Genomic DNA, 16,970 nt, shown 5'->3' with positions numbered 1-16,970 from the left:
TAATTGAAACACTTGCTTCATTCAGACCTACCTTTAAACTGATACTGTATTTCTGTCTGATTATAAAGTTTGGAGAAATTTTTATTTTATAATTTGGATAAGCACTGTTTTTAAATGTGACCATATGTGGCTGTGTAGGAGAGTTCTGTGGCTTTTACCCATAAGAAATAAAGCCACCTTTCCTCTGGAGAAAGCAGTTTCATTTCTACGTGGAGACACCTCTGTTCAGCTAAGAGTACACGTGTTGCAGGCTCAAGTGGTTCCTCCATGCAAGAGAAGGCCTGTGACCCAATCCAGTCAGTCACTCATGGTGTTTGTGTCTTAGAGTTAATGATTAGCTCTACCATGGTCATGTGACAAAATTTGGTCCAATCAGATCTCAGTCTGAGACCTTTACTGTGGTGATAAGGAAAAGCCAACCTTCTGCAACAGAGTCTGAAAAGGTCAAATGTAAACCTGAAGCTTTCTTGTCAACTCTGTGAGCTTCTGTCAGAGAGGGCTTATAGCACAGTGGAAAAAAAAAAAGCTAGGTAATGAAGAAAATATAACCCAATCTTACTCCTGTGTGAGCTCCTGGATTCTACTATGCCTGACTTTGCTTTCCTTGGGTTTTTCAGTTATGCAAATTAATGTCTATCTTTATTGCCTAAACTAATTCAACTCATTTTCTATCATTTGAAAACAAAGGCATTTTGCCAACTCTAAACTGAAATTTAGAATACTTATCAGTATATTTTAAAGTCTAACTCTATAACATGTATTATGCAATGCAAAAAAAAATATGCTTCTGGTACCCAAAGATTTAAATTCAGAGTATTAAATTATGTAAAAAATGCATATATATTAAACAATGAATTTTGTTAAATAATTTCTAAGTGTATGGGAATATTAAAATAGTGTTAAGGCATAGTGCAATTAATTTTCATCCACTACAAGACTGGTGTATATTTATACAGGAATATCTTAGAGAAATGGACACATGTCTAGGGACCCTTCGTATAAGACACTTTGTGTTTAAATACCATAGCAGGACCAATGGTTAATGAAACACTCTTCCTGCCCGCAAATATTCCCCCCCAACTATTTGCTATGGTATCATTCTCTTCACTTGACCGAAATCCTCAACATGTAGCTGTTCCTTTGGATCTGTCTGCTGAGAGACCTTATTAAAACTATAAAAGGGAGGGGAGGCCTGGTTAAGAAGTAAAAAGAAACTAAGCTCTGCAGCCTTCTCCTGTGAACATGGATTATTTTTATCAGACGCTCTAAGTTCCGGGAAATAAATGAGTAAGTTTTAAGGACAATGGGAATGGGATGGAAGGACCCAAGTGGGGTCTGTCCTTCTAGGTACCAAGGCTGCGAGACCCTAAGTTAGGGACAGAGCAGGCCACTCCAAAACAAAGCATTCCAAAAGAGTAAGAGGAGGAATATCAAAAGAAAAAAATCTCCTTTCTGAATTTTGCTGAATGTTGGCCCCAAGTGGAAAAGCATGATATACTTTTAATAAATCAGTTTTGAAATTACTTTCCAAATGAGATTCTCTGCATTGTTTCATTTCACCAAAATTTGTTTCTTATTTATTCACTTAAAATATATAAAGGTATAATAACCTATAGTATCTTATTTGTACTTGACTCTCTCTAAGATTTGGTCTGTGTATTTAAGAGATAATGCAGTACTTGTTTTTACAAACCATTCTGAGAGTATCTTAGTTTTTATGTCTATCATTTCTAATTGTTGCTCTTTATAAATCCACACCAAGCCACGTAATTCATTCTTAATTTTAGACATACCTCATAAGATATTTATACTTTAATTGGACAGTTTCTGCAAGAAACAATCATTTAACAAGGAATTTGGCTTTTAAAAATATGAAATGGTTTAAAAAACTACAGTGGACCTTTTTTCAGTGCCAAATGCTTATGTGGATAGTCACTCTTGCTAATGTGTAAGTACTACATATGTTTATTCATGTGATCTTCTTTTATAAGGAAATGAAATAAAGTAATAACATATCAACCAAAACTATCTGAATTATATAGCTTCTGTAGATGCAGAGGTTCAGAACCACAATATTGAAGACAGATTTAAATAATGCTTTCCATTGTGTGGAAATGTAACCAATTGAAAAGCTAATCAGAATATCAAAGCAAATGCATATTACCAGGGTTTCCCTACAGTCTAACAATAAAACATGTATTGAACATCAAGTCCTAATCTCTTTTTTTTTGTGATCTTTTTAATAGTCAACAAGTAGCTAGCCTCAGTATTGACAACTGAAGAGGTCTTAAAATAGAGTGTAATAGTATGCCGAATAATTTCCTACTAAATTGACCATATCAAAAAACATTTATATGTGTCTTTCAATAAAAGATAATAAAAGAAAAGAATTGTTGCCACTTATCAACCCTGTAACCATTTTTTAATAACACAAAAAAATCGGTGTTATGGGGCCATCACTTCCCCCATTCAACAGCACAATAAAAATAATATTAGGGAAGAGTGGATCATATCTGGAGCTCTTATTAAAATTCTTTCAAAAATCTACACTCAGATTTATTTTAGGTATTTGTCTCTGAGATTAGCAGTACTTTATATTTTTTTGTACATATGTTACAGAACACAAAGACATTTTGTAAAAGCAAGAAGTCAGTATAAAAGAAAAGTTCTCGTCACTTTATGGTTAACAAATCCCTTTCATTTCTAAGGTTATTATTTTGGAAAATCTCAAAGAAAGAAAATTATATAATTATATAAATACCAAAAATATATCTCTAATTTGCCCCTTCTCCCAAAAGTAACCTTCGATAAAGTCAGCTATGTCTTCTTTTTTTAACAGAAAGTTTTGCTTATGAAATAGAAACTAACTCTTCTCTCACCTTATATCTTAAATACAATTTAGGGAAAAAGAATTAAAATACTCAAGTGTCATAATAGAGAGCTTTCTTTTGCATTTTAAAACTGTCCTGCTTTTTAATAGCTCTTTAATAAACTACACATTTAATAAACTACACCTTTTCAAGGGTTTCTAACGCTATCTTAATACAACACTTTATAGTGGAAATCTTTCACGTTGCAATTCAGATGTTATTTCTTGTTGTTACAAAGTGCCTTTTTAATCTTTCATTATCTGGATCCTGAATAGTACACATTTTTGTAAAACTATCAGTTAAAGATGCAAGGTCCCGTATTTTCTGTAGTAGTTATTTTTAAAAGTATGTCCAAACTAAAACTATACCTTAATCTGTCTTTAACATTTTAGTATAAAATCTTAGCAAATGATCCTAGTGTAATTTCTCTTAAAGGACTTTTGAATTTGACAGTTGCAAATATGAAAAGAATAGTCTTTCTCCGCCAAAAGAAACAAACAGGTGTTTTAACCACAGGTGAAAACATGTTTTTGTAGAAATATTTGTATGTTCACGCAAAAGCGTAGGACACGGCCGAACATTTTCAAGCTTAAATTTCCTGTTCAGTATGAAGTTTAAAATTCACTTACCTTTTTCTCGGTGATCACTTGTTACTGAAACTGCCATCAACTTCCAACTGTTAATGACTTTTTCAACAAAAACGGAAAACAGTAAAGTCAAGTCACATGTCGTAAGAGTAGGCCTATGTTGGATGCTGCTTAATTTCAGTACTGGAGGAAAAAAAAAAAAGGCAGGGGGTGGGGGTGAGTACAAAAACTTTAAAATAAAACCACTTCCTGCATAGATACAGTTAACCACACACATCACATCATTACTCGATTTGAAGAAATTGCCTTGTATAATAAGAATATTGTTATTTTTCAGTGTGCTTTTCAATGTTCAAACATTACTACATTTCTATAGGTTTCATCAATTCTGATTTAATGGGCGTAAATGCGTGGTTAAAAATGTAGCAGGGGGAGGGGCAGCAGGGAAGCATTAAGGGAACTTCCTCTTTCTCTGCCTTCTTGCAAGAACTTAAAGCCTAGGTGTCTGCAGTCCGCAGTCGGTGCGGGCATGCTCACATACCATCGGGAGGCTCTGCTTACTGATTTGGGAAGCCAAGAAGCCACTTCCAATTCACAGAGCTGATACTTGTGTCTCACTCACGGATGGACCAACCAAGCGGTGCCCTGGTTCCTAAGTCTAAGGGCTTGGACAGGTTGCTAATGAACTTGAGAGCATGCAGCAGCCCAGGGCCCTGATGCCACCTGGAGGAGAGAAGGCTGCTTATGTAGCACATGCTGTGACACTTGCTCTGGGGGTAGCTTTCACACTGGGGTGGCAGTTTCGTAAGCAGCTCTGAAATCTGCTGACGAGCTTTTACCCTAGCTGAATGATCCTTTGTGTGGCCTGATTTCAGAAGAAAAATAAAATAAAAGATGCAAAGGGTGTCATTTTTGGCAAGCTGCTACGTGCTCATCTGTGTCAGACTTCAACCAGTCCAAGACATATTTTGGGGGGAGGGGGCTCTCAACAGCAACAGTATAGGATGTGCATCTTTATTGAACCCATGGAGTATCAAGAAATAAGCTCCTGAATGTCCAGGCTTGGCTGGTTTTGTGAGATTTGCAGGAGTTTCACAAAAGGAAAAGCTCCCCTTCCAAATATATGAGAAAGTTAAATCACAATCTCTTGTCATACAAACCAATTAGACTAGAAATCTGTGTAATAGCTCTCGGTGGTGTGGAATGTTTGGCACACATAAAGACAATCTTTAAAAAAAAAAATATTTGGTATATATAGCCCAAGTGAAGGATGGCATGTCCCTTGCAAGTTAATCTAGTTTCTCCAGGACTCTCCTTTTCAAAATTATATTTCAGATTGACCCACGATGTCACTATCGATGGTCATTCTGGGATGCACCTTTTTAAGTGTGTAGAGCCCTGAAGGTTTGTACTCAATATTGTCCTTAACACTGAGGAAAAAGTGGAAAGAACGTGATACTGAAAGTGAGGAAATCAGAATTCAGGCCTCAATTCTGACACTGCTATTAATTTAACCTTGGCCAAGCCACTTACATTCTCTGAGATTCAGGTTATTTTTGAGATAATGGAACACGCAAATGAAAACCATCTATCTGCCAGAATAAAAGCGTTGGTTCACAAACTTGGGGGCTTCCCAGTGAAATCTGAAACTGGCTTCTGTACACGGAGGCCAAGGAGAGACCAAAGAGGCAGCCCCTCCAGATTGGTAGGTTGCAGGTTTAAATAAGCCAGGGAACCTTACGTACAAGGCCAGTCTTGGGCCGTCACAGGACAAGTAGATCTCCGCACCAGAATCTCAAAAGTTTTATGTAGAGACCTTACTGGGGTTCATCACATAATCCCTCCAGATCGTCTCAACAACGCATTGCTCTCTCGAAGCTGCATCCTTGGAAAGCTCCCACTGTGCGAGCTGTAGGAACCATGGGCAGAATGTACATTTCAAGGGCAGAGGAGGGGATGAGGAGCCTCTGATTGCCGAGGTGTGGCTCATGGGTCAACCTGCGGTCAAGTCCTCTCGATGACCTCCTCCGACATTCTTTTTCTCCTGACTGGCTCTTACAATCTTTTATGCCCCTCTCTTTTATAACATGTGCTGAGGGGTCAGCAAGAAGTTTTATTAGCTGGGAGGTGGCTAGTCGGGTGGCTGGCTGGCTGAATGGGAGACAGATACCACAGCAACAATATAGAAACATACAAGAGAAAACATAGATTAAGATAATGATTTTTCAAATACATAACAATTTTTTTTGTTTTTTAACCGAGAGCCCCATGCTTTAAACCACGGATTTAAGTCCCTAGGCTGGGGTTCAGATCACCCAGAGTGTTCTCTGGTAGTTTAATGTGATGTAATAAAGATGATACAACAGCTGACTCATCAGGTATGAACATACAATGGCACAAGGCCCTCCTCTTGAGGCAATAGTGATGCTTCAGGTCATCTTATTTGGGAGCACAGCTTTTCTTCCTGGAGACATTTCAGGGTTCAGTAAAGACAAGTTTTGCTGCTATCATTTAAGTCTTGCTGGGAGGATTTAGGAGGACCTTCTATGTGTCCTACAATGTCTTGCAGACCCATGGAGGGGACAAAGGCAGTGGCTAAGTGATTGGTCCATTGGAAAACAAAATGTGCCTTGAGAGGAAAGTGGGCTGTTTTTGTTACTGTGGGGTGGATTCTCGCCTGTGTCCAGGGAAAACCCAGAGTGTAGTGGCCCAACCACTCAGATGGAAGCCATGGCCAAAGCTTTGTGCCACATAACCACTGGGTCCCATTCGGCGCTACCCAATAAATACCTAAGAGGCCATACCGGTCAGTGCCAAACCAGCCTCTATTCTTTGATATGACAGAATAACTATATAGTTTCTGTGATATATATCCCTTATCTCTGGTGTGTTGGGTTTGTTCTGTTTAGCGTGATTTTTCTGTTCCCAGCGTAAGAGTTCCTTGGTGCTCAAATGTCTATAACCCAGGGGGAGTCACATGAACCCACCCCAATCTGGACACAGCTTCTCTAATCCCCTAATGGGGCAGCACAGTTTATGCAACAACGGAGAAAAGCTTGGGTTAGGCCAGACTCAGTGTCCATATAAACCAAGGCATATTTAGAACCCTCACTCAAAGGGCAGAGACCAATATTATTGATTTGCCTCCTTCATGGGTTGGAAACTCTGGCCGATGATCCCAGACTTCTTTGGCAGTTGCCTTCAGCATCGTTTAGATCACACAGCACAAGCTGTCAATGTATTCCAAGGGCAATCGGGTATCCTTGGCCATATTCATCTCACCCAGATGCTATGATGACTGTTCTTTCTATGCATCCAATCTATCTTATCTACTGAAGGGCTCATTGTTAGGGCTTGTGCCCGAGCTAGGGCCTCAGCTTCCAGATAGCCACAGGATGTTAGTGCTTTATGTTCCCAGCTGTGGAAGACAGCGAGGGGTCCCCCAGGCTCTTGCAGGGGAACTGCAAATGCCTTTCCATATATCTTGACCCCAAAAGGGTTTATGCATGACCACCTATTCCTTGGCTTTCCATTGTTCAAGTCATGGGGTTAATCTCTTTAAAACAGCCCAACTGCCAGTGCAAAGGATTAACAACTAGGGTTCATGAGTGATTGCCAAGCAAACCACTCTGTTTAGCGCACTGTGTTTTTTCCTGTTTCCTGTTTTCTGTTTTCCTGTTTTCCTGTTTCCAGGCATCTGTATACTGGGTGTCGGTATATACTGGGCCTCTCTACAGGCCGCAGGGCCTGGCATAGGAATGGGGTGAGGGCATTTAGAGAATCTACATATTCTACAGGACCTAGTAGTACTCACATTTTTAGAGACAGTGGGCTGAGGACAGGATGCTCCTCTACTGCAAATAGGTTTGCCACTTAGTCAACCGGGGGTTTGAGCCATGGTAGAGGTGGATCGATGGAACATATTCTCAACCCACCCTGATAGGAAGGGAAGTTGTTACCATAATATATTGTTCCTTCATGAGAGGAGCACTGTGTACACTGTTAGGAGCTGTTGCTCTAGGGGGTAGATCAGCTTTCTGATCCTTTCCAGAACTAGGATCAAAATTCTAGAGGCACTCTCTCCTTCTGTCATCTCTGCCACAGTGCCCAACCCATACCTTCCAGAGTCATGGATACGTCTGATTCAAATTGACTTCTCTAGTATTTTTTGTCTTAGCAAAGGCAGCTTGCTGTTCTGATCCCCAGTCCCACATGTTCTCTTTCTTTACCAGGTGGTATAAGGGACAGAGGCACTATGCCAGGTAGATGAACAAAAGTCCTCCAAATTCTCAAAATCCCTACAAGGTTTGTATCCCTTTTATGTTCCTAGCGGTTGGATAAGTTTCATCTTATCATAGCTTCTAGGACAATTCACATCTTACCCAACAAAATGATTCCCAACAACTTTATGGTGGTGCCTGTGCCTTGAATTTCCTGTTGGCTCAGTTCCTATCCTGTGCCTTGCAGATGCTCCAACAAAATCTGCAAAGTACCCTGTTGGAGAGGCAAGTCTTCACATGTTAATGTTATATTATTAATGTAATGGGCCCATTTCACTGAGGTGGGGAAGAATAGGGACAGATCTGTTGCCATCAGATCCCATACCGCTGGCTGGGCATGTAGCCTTGGGAAGCACTGGAAAGGTCCATTGTTGCCTCTCCCATGTGAGGGCAAATTAATCTTGTGACTCAACAGCCAGGGATGTACTGAAAAGGAATTTGCTAAGTCTAGGACAGCATGGAACCCTTCTAGGACCATGAACAAAGATATCCAGGGTGGTAGCAATGGTGGGTACAGCAGAATTTGGGGTGGGGGCGCATTACCTTGTTTAATTCTCAGTAGTCCACCATCAACCACCATGAGCCATCTGGCTTTTTTACCAGCCATACTGGGCTGTTGAAGGCATTATGGGCAGGGCCCACCATGGATACCTCTTTCCTAAGACCCCCGTGGATGCCTCTTTCTTCCCTGGATGCGTCTTTTCCATCTCCTTTTTGGCTCAACCAACTCCTTGTTGGTTTGAAACCTAGGGAGTTCCTGGCTGAAATCTGAATCTGGCCCCAGTGAGCGGAGGGTGGGGAGAGGCCAAAGAAAGAGGCAGGCCATTCCAGATTGGTAGGTGACAAGCTTAATAAGCAAAGGAACTTACATATGAGGCTTATCATGGGCAGCCAAAAAAAAAGATGAGTAGATCTCCACACTGTCTCACCAGAATCCTAGAAGTTTATATACAGGCCGTCACTGAGTTTAGTTACATACACTGTCCAGATGATCTCAATACACCTTATTCTCTCAAGTCTACATCCTTAAAAATGACTCCCATTGTGGGAACAGTGAACAAAATGTACATTCCAGGACAGGGGAAGGGGCAAGGAGCCTCCCATTGCTCAGGTCCAGCTTGGGAGTCAACCAGGGTCACATCCTCTTGATGACCTCCTTCAACAAGAATATGTAAATGGATTTAAATATTTAATAAATGATGAAGATATGTAGACAAATACATAAGAATGAGCTGGGAAATGCTGATGCCTCCTAAGAAGCAACAGAAAAATTTAGCACTGGGCGCCTGGGTGGCTCAGTTGGTTAAGCGACTGCCTTCGGCTCAGGTCATGATCCTGGAGTCCCGGGATCGAGTTCCTGCATTGGGCTCCCTGCTCAGCAGGGAGTCTGCTTCTCCCTCTGACCCTCTTCCCTCTCATGCTATCTCTCATTCTCTCTCTCTCAAATAAATAAATAAAATCTTAAAAAAAAAAGAAAAATTTAGCACCATCCTACTTGGTTTAAGCTTTTGTAAATCCACTTCAGGCTCAGAAACCTAGAACAAGTAAAATTATTTAGGCTTTCCTTTTATATAGGCACTAATATCAGATATTTGAATAGGAGAAATATGAAATACCATCTTACCCTAATGGGGAATAAGTAAATACAAATACCAAAATGAAGTTATACATTTTTGATATTTATTTTTTATTAGGAACAAGTAGACATTAAATAGAGACAAAATAGAGACAAAAACACCTTTTTTGTATAAAATGGGAAGTGAGGAACTTAGGCAGTGATACACTTCAGTTTGGTCTCTAGAAGGAGACAAAATTACTAATTATGATTATGACTGAGGCTCTAGCTTAAGGCTTTGACACTTGTGGCTTAATGTAGTCACTCTTTCTAATCTAATATTTGTCTAATATTTTTTGACTGCTTGTTATAAGAATTATACCAAGCACTTTACATTTTTTCTTTCATTTAATCCTCACAACACCTTTATGAACTGAGCAATGTTATTATAATCTTTAAAAAAAAAAATGAGGAAATTGTCAGGGCGCCTGGGTGGCTCAGTTGGTTGAGTCTGCCTTCAGCTCAGGTCATGATCCCAGGGTCCTGGGATCGGGCCTGCATAGGGCTCCCGGCTCAGCAGGGAGCCTGCTTCTCGCTCCTCCCAACTCCTGTCAACTCTTGCCAGCTTATGCTCTCTGTTGCTATCTCTGTCTCTCTCTCTCTCTCAAATAAATAGATTAATTATTTTTTCAAAACTGAGGAAACTGAGGTTAAATTTTTGCCCCAATTAGTAAGAAGTAGAGCCAGGACTCAAATCCAGAATCTCTGACTCCATAGCCCTTCTTCTAAAGTACTAGCTATCTCCTAACTGATTGCTGGACAGCGCAACTCAAAGTGAATGATACTAAGGCAAAGTTTCACACCTGGTATTTCTTTTCTCTTCTTTCCCAACAGAAATAATAGACTCTAAGGTAAAACTCATTCTTGTGAATCATACTAAAATCAGATTTCTCTCAAAAATCTCTAAATTTTAATTTTTTATTGAAGAAACTAAAAGAATAGTAGGATAAAATGGAAATATATTATGTTCACAGATAAGAATACTAACAGTCTAAATGCATCAATCTGTCCAATTCAATCAACAAATAGATTCAATAAAATCCCAATTATATTTGCAACTAATTTTTTTAAAGAACACAACAAGCTTTTTCCAGAATTTTCATAGAAAAAAATGTCTAAAAATATCTAAGTTCATTTTGAAACAGAAGAGCAAAGACTGATGACTTCCGCTGTCAGATACTGAACCATAGGATTAAGAAAACAAAGGATTACTAAAAACCACAGGATTATTAAAAACCATAGGGTTATTAAAAGCCAAAGTATTATTAAAACCATAGGGTTAAAAAACATTTTGGTGCCAGGTCAGGAGCAACCCAGGAAAAGATTGAATTTATTTGAGAACTTGATATATAACAAAAATAGCATCAAAGGTAAACATGAAGGAACAGATTGATTAGTAGATGGTGTTGGCAAGACATAATCACTAAATGAAGGAAAATAGAGCTGGGCCCCTACATTAGACCACATGCAAACATAGACCCAGCTGCATTAAAATCTATAATTGAAAGGTAAAACCACAATGCTGATACAGTAAAATGAAGGAAACTATTTTTTGGCAATAACGGAACTTTCTTTTTCTTTTTCTAAGTTTATTTATTTATTTATTTATTTACGTAATCTCTACACCCAATGTAGGGAGGGCTCGAACTCATGACCCCGAGATCAAGAGTTGTGTGCTATTCTGACTGAGCCAGCCAGGTGCCCCTAAAGGAACTTTCTTAAGTAACATCCTTAAATTAAAAAGAAGAGAGGGAAAATATATGGATTTGACTATACAATAATTAAGAATTTCTGTTAATTATGAAAGAGTATTGAAAAAGTTATAGAAAAATAACAGACTAGTAGAAAATACCTAGATTGACAAAAGATTTGTGCAAATCAATACGAAAACGATAGAAAATCTAATTGGAAATAAGAAAATAACTTAAATAAATAATTCATGAAAATATCTGACTAGGATGTAAGAGATGCGCAAACTGTCCAGTAATCACTATAAAAACAAGTTAAATTAGCTTCTGTTGAAATGGCAAAAATCTGGTTGAAAATTTATGGAGAAAAGAGCTCTCACACATTGCTAGCAGAATTGTACACAGAAGCTATTCGGACAAGCAATCTAGCAAAAATTGGAAAAATAAAGTATATATGCCCTGTGTTCCAGCAATCCAACTCTGGTAGATTCCTGACAGAGTTGGTTTCCTTCCTTTATCACACCAAGTTAACTGATTTTGGTCTCAGTTCTTGTGATTCAGGTAACATTTACTTGTATTGAGTCTGCATGTCTGTTTATGATTATGCAGAAAACCAAAAATTTCTAGGTCCTCTGGACAGATGTTGTGAGTTGGACATGAAAGGACAATAGGAAAGGGAGGAAAGGCTTGACTTGGACCGAGGACAAATTAGATTCCCTGAGACTAGCATGAGAGAGAGATGGGCTTCCCTCACTGGAGGAGAGGTCTGCTTCACTCCCAAGCAGATGCCCAGCACTGGTATTTAATCTGGAGGCAACATCTATTCACTTCACGAGAACTTACTATGTGCCAGGCAATATAGTAGGCTTTGGGCAAACGATAAATAATTAAAATATAAAATATATTTGACAGTAATCATTGATAAGGAGAAAAAAATGCAAGCAGTGAAATGACCCATGAAGTGTTGAAGAGGTATAAAAATTTTAAGTCGATAAAAAGAGAGGTGATATGAAGGAAAGTAAAGACCTAAAGAGAGGGAGTGAGCCATGTGGGCTGAGGGGTGGGAAGTGGGTATTCCAGGTAGAGGGAAAAGCAAGTACAAAAACTCTATGTGAGGATTGTGTCTAGGATGGTTAAAAAGTGTCCAGAGATTGGGGTGACTGCAGAGGACCAAAAAAGGGAGGGGTATGGGGATAATGTCCAAGAGGTAATAGAGGCCTAGACCATGTGGGTCTCCCTGCCCTTCTGGAAAATCTGAGAAAGGGAAATAATAAGATGATTGGTCTTACAGTTTTACAAGACCACTGTCTTTGAAGAACTGACTAAAGCAGGAGGGACAAGAACCAAGGACAACAGTTACAAAACTATTGCAATATTCCAAGGCAGAGATGATTGGGAATGGGACCAAGATGGTGGCAGCAGGTCTAATGGAGAAATGGTTAAATTCTGGATGTGTTTTGAAAGTGGATCCAACTGAATTTCCTCTTGAGCAGCCACAGATAACTCGAGAGTATAATCTGAAAAACTGAAAAATGGAATTGCCATTAACTGAGATGGAAAAGATTTTAGGAGAGTTGGTTTTGCTGCATTGGGGCCGATTGGGTTATCGTACATGTTAACTGTGAGATGCTTATTTATCATCTCAATAGAGTTGACCAATATGCAGGTAGATATGAAGGTCTAGATGTCAAGGAAGGAGTCCAGATTAGATATAAATGTGGAAGTCATCAGCATAAAAATAGCATTTAATACCCTAAGACTGGATGTGATAGTCTATAGAGTGAATGTATATTGAAAAGTTGTAGGGACTGAGCCCACGACTCAGTTAAAGATTGGGATAGAGAAAAAAATTAGCAAAACAGACTTTAGAAGGGCAGCCAGGAAAGGAGGAAAAAACAGGTGAATTTGATGTCCTGGAAACCAAGTGAAAACATTTTCAAAGATGTGAGATTTATGAATTATTGAATGCTGCTGATAACTTGAGTAAAATGAAAGTGGCAAAATTATCTTTAGAGATAGCAATGTGGAGCTAACTGTGACCTCAATAAAAAGCAGTTTTAGTGGGATATGGCTCAGAAAATCTTAATTTAATATATTGAAGACAGCAGACACAGATACCTTTCAGGAGTTTTACTCTACAGGAAATGATAGAAGTAGAAGAAATAGTGTGACTTCTTGAGGGAGAGATGGAACCAGAGTTTTTGTCCTTTGTTTTTAGATAGGAGAATAGCAGAATGTGTGTATGCCATTGGGGGATGATCCTATAGAAGAAAAAACTGATGATGCCAAATAGAAAAAAAAAAGTATTGTGGTATGCTGTCCTCAAGCAAAGGAGCAGAAATCGGCACAAGCTGTGTCACTGGCCTCCGCCTTAGCTGGAAGCATGGGCAATTCATTCATTGTAACAGGAATGAAGCCAGAGTACATGGGCAAGGTGCAAATACACAAGTAGGTAAAATACTTGATGTTGGTGGAAGCTCTCTTCTGATTGCAATAATTTTATCAGTAAAGTAAGAAGATGGGAATGATGACTAAAATGAGCAGAAATGGGGAAGACAGGTTTTAGGAGATTCTGGGGTGGAGAATAGATACATCTCCATACCCTACATTTTTCCAGAAGCATCAGAACAACCTATGTCAAATTATATCCTGGAACTTGGACTAGGAGCATTTCAGAGACATTCATAAGGGCGTGAGTTGCTCCCCTGAGGACCAGGGAAGTAACTGGGAATCCTGTATAGTTTCAAGGGTTTAAAGTTGGGTGTAGAATTGGGGGGCAAAGTGTGATGGAAATTTAATTTCTCAACAAAGAAAATGGTTGAGGACAAGACCAGATTTAGATTATTTATGAGAAATGAAAGAAATAATAACATTTCTTTCAACCAAGTGTGATACTATTATAGAAAAAAAATGAGTGTACTCATTCTCCCAGTTTACTCATTCACTCAACAAATATATACAGAACATTTACTTTATTCTATACGTGGCACCAAGCTCCAAGGACATAATTTCTCCAAGATTTTTAATGTCATTTGGTGGTGTGAGATAGACAATAAACAAATAAGTATACCAAAACACATTAATAAATAATATGTCCAAGAGTAGTAAGAGCTATGGAAAAAGTAAAGCAAAATCAGCAAATAGTAAATATACACAACTCTTCGAAGAAGTCAAAATCTAAGGGGAAATTAGATATGTGTTAGATATGCAATGCTTTCAGGGGGAAGAGATGATGGATGAGAAGTTTTGTTTTGTTTTTCAGATGGGAGAATAATAGCTTGATTCTATGCTGATTGGGGTAATACAATAGAGAAGGAAAATTTATTGTTATAAAAGGGATGCTGGCTGAAGCAATGACCTTGAGCAGGTGAAAGAAAAGGTACTGGGCTTGTCATCAAGTCATAAATGATTCACGGAAACAAGAGAAAGAGGAGAGCATCCCAATGAATGTGGGTGGGAATGGGGTTTTCAGTACTGACATTTCCGACAGGGTGACACTTGATGCAAAACATTAGAAAGGTCAAAGAGGGAGCTGGGCGTATACCTGAACAGTGGTCCAGGCAGAAGAAAGAGGAAATGCAAAGTTAGAGCATGCTTGGCAATTTGAATAATAGCAAAGAGACATGTGTGCCTAGAAAGCAGACAGTGGGGGCGAGATTATGTAGGGCATTGGATGCCAAGTAAGAACAATAGTTTTTATGCACATTGTGCAAATAAGTGTGCTAGGTGGTGAGAATTTAGAGACAAGTCTTCACCTCCCTCTGTCTCCTTTACCTCCATCAAGGCACTGTCATCACATCTTGGTTTATTCTTTCCATCTTATACATTTGGGTATTGTAGCAGGGATAAGGCTGTCTTCCTTTTATTGACTTAAGTGGCCACAAGGAGAAGTTTTAAGGCTCCTGTCTCACGAACATACTTCTAGAGCCCCAGTGTTCTGGGTATCTGGACCTAGCCAGGTCCCAGGAGCACAGAGTTTACCTTTTGGCCTCTATTTTGGGAGCCCCTGAGTATATCACTTTCATGAAAGAACGAGGAAAGGAAACAAGCTACTGACAAAACACTGCAGTTCATACTAGAGGAATATGTGCAAGCTGTAATGGAAAGACTTCTTGTTCTGCCTTGTTCTGACACGGCTTCGCCATATCACTGCAAACATTTGGAAATGCAAGAAAAACTATGAATTAAAACTATTAAATATGTAACGAAGCATCCCAGAAAAGAAAGCGAACACATGGAAAGGCAGGATTAAAAAAGAAATCCAAAGCTAAAGGAGAAAAACTGCAGGCTGCTGCTACAGCAAACTGAGGAGGCATAGAGTCTTTGGGGGTTAGAGATTTTCCTGCTCTTTGAGGAAATGAAGAGACATCACTGGGCTTGTCCAAAGCCGGGATGTAGAACTGATTCTTGCTTAAAGATAAGACCCTAGGGGCGCTTGGGTGGCCTTCGGCTTGGGTCATGATCCCGGGGTCCTGGGATCGAGTCCAGCACCAGGCTCCCTGCTCAGCGGGAAGCCTGCTTCTTCCCTGCCTGCTGTTCTCCCTGCTTGTGCTTGCTCTCTGTCTCTCTCGCTCTCTCTGTATCAAATAAATAAATAGAATCTTTAAAAAAAAAAGATAAGACCCTAGAATGGCTGTGACCACCACAAAAGAGACACTAAAGTAGATAAAAACAAGAAAGTTTGTCAACACTAGGGCTCTACGTGGGGAACGAAAAAGTCTTTTGTGAGAAATTGACAATTAATTCATGTTGAGGATCCAGATGCATAATATCTCCTCCAATACTGAAAACTCTGTCTAAAAATCCATGTAAAACTGCTTTTAGACCAGTGAAACTAGGTGGCTTTTGGAAAAAGCAAATGCAAAACTGCTGTGCAGCAAATACTTCCTCAAGCCAGAGAGCATGGAAGTCCAGCACCATCCACACATTTTCATTCCCTGTCTAAGGTGCTTTCACAATGAAAATGACACTGCATATGAAGAAATGATCAACTTTTAGGCAGAAGTCAGCATTAAAAAAAAAAACCCAGGATACATAGATTTTTCAGAATTTGAGATTATAGGATATCTGAAAATAATCTACAAAATGAGGATATTTAAGTTGAATACAAAGATTAGAAATAAAAGCGATTCCATCAGAAACACCAGAGCTCCATAAAAATGGCAAATACAAAATTTAAAAAATACATATTAAGGGCTCATGTTCTTAATTATCAGAGATTTTCTAGTAGTAGGTAGAGACCCTCTTCCACTTGTACCATAGGTATACCTATTTTGGGCCATGAATTTGAATACAATTCCTGGTCCGTGATGCCTTCTAACTGAAATATTCTACCATTATATGGTTTTTCTTGATATCTAAGCATATCATTATGAATCAAGGGTTGTTTCATTCACATAATTCTTTTCCAGATGCAACTATAGGAGATTAGTTTTGGCCAAGCATTGGATATTCTTGAGTTCTTAATGAAAAACACAACCTAAAAAATAATTTACTTCAAATAAATTTGTCACTTTTGAAATACTTTAGAAGGATCATTTGCATCATTCACAGTTAGAATATGCTTCATTTTTCTAGCTAAAAAATAACTTTGAATTAGTGTGGTTGTAGTGTTTATTGTTCTTCTTTACTTTATTTCCTTTCTGTGGAAATGAATTAGAAACCAAAGATTACTTCTTTTTTGTTAATTTTTTAATTTTTTATTTTTTTCAAAGATTACTTCTTAATACTTATGAAAAAATTGTGTCTTATAGAATATATCAGCCACTTGTATTTCACATCATTAAAAATGAAATAACCTGAAAATGTATGTTTACTTTCTAATAAGTAGATGACAAATACTGAAATTTTAATAGCGTTGTAGGTGGCAAGTTTTTCTTTTAATTTCTAAAAGTAATGCACATGTAAAACGTCTAACAAATTACACAATT

At 38.6% G+C, this 16,970-nt stretch overlaps 1 protein-coding gene across 1 annotated transcript in view; it reads right to left on the bottom strand.

The window, feature by feature from the left end:
* ARHGAP15 (Rho GTPase activating protein 15) overlaps window positions 1-3,807 on the bottom strand; it is a 610,094-nt gene extending 606,287 nt beyond the window's left edge. The window contains exon 1 of the mRNA XM_035726444.1: window positions 3,503-3,807. The gene's annotated coding sequence lies outside the window, so the exon portion shown is untranslated. The remainder of the gene's footprint in view (window positions 1-3,502) is intronic.
* Window positions 3,808-16,970: the final 13,163 nt, after the last annotated feature.

Source organism: Zalophus californianus, chromosome 3 (genome assembly GCF_009762305.2).
Source record: "Zalophus californianus isolate mZalCal1 chromosome 3, mZalCal1.pri.v2, whole genome shotgun sequence".
Lineage (NCBI taxonomy): Eukaryota > Metazoa > Chordata > Mammalia > Carnivora > Otariidae > Zalophus > Zalophus californianus.
The sequence above is the reverse complement of the archived record's forward strand: the minus strand, read 5'-3'. Positions and strand labels throughout refer to the sequence as shown.